Source organism: Nuphar pumila, chromosome 6 (assembly GCF_984573655.1).
Source record: "Nuphar pumila chromosome 6, dmNupPumi1.hap1.1, whole genome shotgun sequence".
NCBI lineage: Eukaryota > Viridiplantae > Streptophyta > Magnoliopsida > Nymphaeales > Nymphaeaceae > Nuphar > Nuphar pumila.
Window position 1 is genome coordinate 4,324,839 of NC_143254.1, and position 4,802 is coordinate 4,329,640.

A 4,802-nucleotide genomic window follows, 5' to 3' on the forward strand; every position below is an offset into this window, starting at 1 on the left:
ATTTCTCTTTCACTGAAACTTCGTTACAGTCTTGTGCACAAGAAAGCCTGTTTTTTTTTGTGCGCGTGTGTGGTGGTGGTGGTGGGGGAATTACCCAGCGTTTTCATGGCTAGCTAACTTTCCTAGCCGCTTTCCTACAGCCAAGTGGAAATATATATGAGGTGGGGCCTGCTTTTGTGTTCTTATCCTTTCCACACTGATTTAATGCTCACAATAATGATAGACTCACAAACAGTGGCGATGCCACATACTGGCCAGGGTGGGCAACTGCCCACCACCCTCGTCCTAATGCTGTTCCTGTCACAACCCACCTCCTCTCTCTCTCTCTCTCTCTATATATATATATATATATATATATATATATATATATATATATATATATATATATATGTGTGATTACGTGCATATAAAAAAACACATTTCTGCCCTCCCTAATTTGAATTTCTGGTTAGATCTGCCTATGCTCAAATCATAATCTTCACATGAGAGAGAGAGAGCCGAATCAAAGATATCAATATTACGATAGGTTCAACAGACGTTGAAACCGGCAAACAAAACACACAGGACCCAGACCGACAAAGAACACATAAGCCAAAAAAGCACAAAATACAAATCAGAAACAAGGCCATCAGTTCGGATCCAGGGGAAGCCTTAGCGGCAATTGGCACTGAAGATCAGGAAGAAAGATGCGTAACGAGGCATATACATCCGCCAAAATATAATTTACTAACTTGAAATTAACCAGGATTTGCCTGAAAATAACATTGTTGCGCGACATCCAAATAGCCCACCAGGAAGAAAGCAACCAAGTTCTCCAAATGATCTGCCAACTTTTATATCTACGAACTGACTGGGGTCCCCACAAGAGGTCCGCAGCAAAAGACTCTTGACGCACGCACACTACCGGCTTATTCAAGGTAACCTTAAAGATATTATGAGAGAGAGAGTCTGAACAGAACTTTTGAGATTTTTACTCTTTGAGATCACCATCTTTCTCACTTAAATTATTATGTTGAGCTCGACCAAATTAACGTTTATGACCTTGAAAATTTAAGAGACAGGATTAGCTTAGAGCTACCTCTGTCGATAAAACCGTTAGAGGTCTCTTGGCTCACAATGAAGCTTCTACAGTATTATTTGATGGGTGCCGTTTATTTTTAAGGTGCACTACATCCAAGGCGCCTCTGACCTGATCCAGTCTCATTAATTAAGGGTAAACTTAATTAATTGCCTCGGATATGAGATTTGAAGATTTGATATATATATATATATATATATATATATATATATTGGAACCACACCTAATCAGTTAGCCAGAGATCCGTATAGCACACATCCTACGATCTTTACTTTAGACGGAGAAACTTCCCTCAGGAACAGAGACCTACCTGCTCTGGCTCTGCCGGCGCCTGCTGTACTTATGGTCACTGTCTTGACAGCTTAAAATTCTGTAGGCTTACCCCATGCCCTCAGGGAGTCGCCATGCATGCTTGGGGGTGATGCCTCACCCTAAGCCTTCCAATCTTGGCAAAATCATTGATGTAAGGTGGAAATTATTTTGTGCTTGTGGTGGGGGATCAAATTTTCATTACTGGATTGATAAGGATGTTCCAATCCTTAGAAAAGAAGTCGTGCCCTCATCTTGACTTAAGAAAATAAATGCAAGAAACAAGCAAAAGCCTTCTGGATGATGATCAAGGACCGTACCATCTTGCGTGCATGATCAAACAACCTTGTAAGTGTCATTTATATTAAATTACACATTTCATTATGCAGTTCAAATAGGAAAGTCTAAAATGATATGAAGTTCAAAGGGATAAGATAACATTAACGATATAGTTTAAAGAAATATATGATCACATGGGCGAGTAAAGCTTACGCAAGAAAGGCATCATCCCATCACGTCACACAGATGAGTGTCACTAAACCTAGAATTTTTTGATAGGTAAAAAGACTCACCAACTACATATTCAATTCTTATTGCATTCTATTCATCTATAAAAACGTTGGGTGTTCAATAGAGACACTTGGATGTAAGACTGTACCGTACAGCTTGTTTGGTTCTGGGAGCTTGGCATGGATAGTCTGGTTTTTTCATGGCTACTAAAGAAGTGGGTGCAACAAAAATGAGTTTGTGTAGGTCACACTTTTTTTTTATATATATATAAAGTCAAGCTTGTGTTTGGCAGAGCCTTACCAGATAACTCTTAAGACCCATGTGGCAGATGGATTTGAACCTTAGCTTGGCACAGGACCCCCGCTTACCACATGGGATACCACCTGGGTGGTAAAAAAATTGGACCATTTCTCGATTTGTGTGTGTCATCCTTACGCAGGGGCCATGCTAATCTTTTCTGTATCGTTCCAATTTTATCAAATGTGTGGAACGACTGTACCATACAGTTTGTTTGGTTTTAGGAGCTTTGCATGGATAGTCTTTTTTTTTTCATAGCTACTAAAAGAAGTGGGTACACCATGATGAGTTAGTGTAGATCCAAACCAAGGCCTGTACAGCGGAACCAGCTGATGCTCCCATGTGAACTCTCGTCACATGGGGCTTGTTTTTTTCCACCACATGCTCCTGTAATTCAGACATCAGATTGTGATCCATGATCACCAACTGGCACGATCACAGGACACAGCTGCAATCCGCCGGTCATGAAAGGCCAACATCATAGGATGACTCCAGGATTGTGAGATCATAGTCACAGATAATAAGGGCGACGTTTAAAAAAATATCTTGATTTTATAATGATCATTCCAAAAGCCTATACAATGCCGAAAAATTTGCAATCTTTTAGAATCAAATAATATGACAAATGTATTGTGATGTTATCAAGTTATTTTTTAATTTTCCTTTATATTTCATATATTTTCTTGTATTTTTGAACTTTACATAAAACTTAAAATCTTTTGGATTATGTGAAAGATAAAAACCTTTGAATGCATAATAGGGTTAAATAGTTCATCAAACCGTTAGGACATCCTATCTAGTAGACTCTACCGGTTTGTGCATGCTTTTTCCTCCCTTATGTTTTGCACATAAGGTCTTACAAATATGATCTACATGGCTTGTTTAGTGAATAATGCAATCTACTAGGGACAAGACATTTTTGCAAGTGCTTCAATAATCAACAGCTAGCTCCCAATGTATTGAAGCTTTATAATAAAAAAATTGAGGTCTCAATGTCCCCACACGCAGCATAGGCTCCGGGGGCGAGGGTCCTAGCCCTAGCCTTAGGTTGACAACCGTAGGGATGGCAGGCTGAGCCAGCAAGACCAGGTCTTTGATCATAGATGTGGTTTGTTCGAGTGACAAATAAAAAAAATGACTCAATTTAAAGTGCATTTCCTACTAATTAAATGTACCATGATAATTGTATCTGTAAGACTTTGAACACTTGTGGAAGGGCGAACCCCAGGTCGAAGCTTGCGCTGTTCATAAGAAATCTCTAAAGACAAATATTTAATCACAACCTCTTAGCCTTTTAGAGTTAGTTTATTTTTTCAGAAAACCAGTAAGAGTCACTTTTGTGTTTAATTTGTATTGAATCCTGGTCCCATAGAGCCTTTCTTGTATTCTTGAAAAAAGGTTGAGTTGAGACATGTTCATTGGAGAAGTCCGTTCAACCCCAAAGGATCACAACCCTTGATATGAGAATGTAACCATGGATTATATATTAATTATCTTTGTTTATGTTACTTACTTGACTGTTAAATGGATTAATTGTAATATGTCTACCTGGCCTAGCCGTTGGGTGGGAGGGTGCAACCATTGAGGTGGCCCTTTATCTATGTGGTCAAATTAAGCAAATAAAGTTTTCACGACTTCCATCTACATAGTATGATACCAAGTATTGACAAGATATTATCAATAGGTCTGGGAAACGAGTCGAGCTTGGGCTATTCAAGCTCGGCTCGTTAAGGGTACATCCCAGCTCAAGCTCAGCTGATCATGAGCTCGTCAAGAGCCGAGCCGATCACGAGATGACTCGTTTTTTTTAAAAAAAAAAGTTTAAATGTTTTCTAAGCTTGAGCCGAGCCGATCACGAGATGACTCGTTTTTTTTAAAAAAAAAAGTTTAAATGTTTTCTAAGCTTGATAATATATAATAATAAATGTATAAAACACATATAATATGTATGGATAATATATGTATAAAATATACAATATATAAGTATATAAAATATAAAACAAGCCTATACGAGCCGAGCATGGGCTATTCGGGCTCGGCTCGTTAAGGGTACATCCCAGCTCGAGCTGAGCTAGTGAGCTCATCACGAGCCGAGCCGAGCCGAGCCGAGCCGATGATCACGAGATGGCTCATTTTCTTTAAAAAATAATTTTAAATGTTTTCTAAGCTTGGTAATATGTAAAATATATAATACATGTAAAATATATAATAATAAATGTATAAAACACATATAATATGTATATAATATATATAGATAATATATGTATAAAATATACAATATATAAGTATATCAAATGTAAAACAAGCTTATACGAGCTGAGCTTGCCATGTTCATGCTCGGCTCATTTACCTAAAGAGCTGGCTCGTGGCTAAGATCGGCAAGCTGAATTTCCGAACCAAGCCAAACGGCCAGCTGCTAGTCTTGTTTCCCAGCTTTAATTATCTTTGTATCAAGATATCTTTTTCAGAAACTATCGGCTTTATCTTCTCTCTCTCATGTGTGTGTAAGTGCTTTTTTTTTCACATAAAAATTTTTATTGGTTAGGGGTCAAATGAGATGGACCGGTGGTCGCACTATCATAACGAGTGGTCACAAATTCACATAAAA

At 38.2% G+C, this 4,802-nt stretch overlaps 1 pseudogene; it reads right to left on the minus strand.

Moving 5' to 3' along the window:
* Window positions 1–2,290: 2,290 nt before the first annotated feature.
* Window positions 2,291–2,401, minus strand: LOC149833700 (U6 spliceosomal RNA; annotated as a pseudogene).
* Window positions 2,402–4,802: the final 2,401 nt, after the last annotated feature.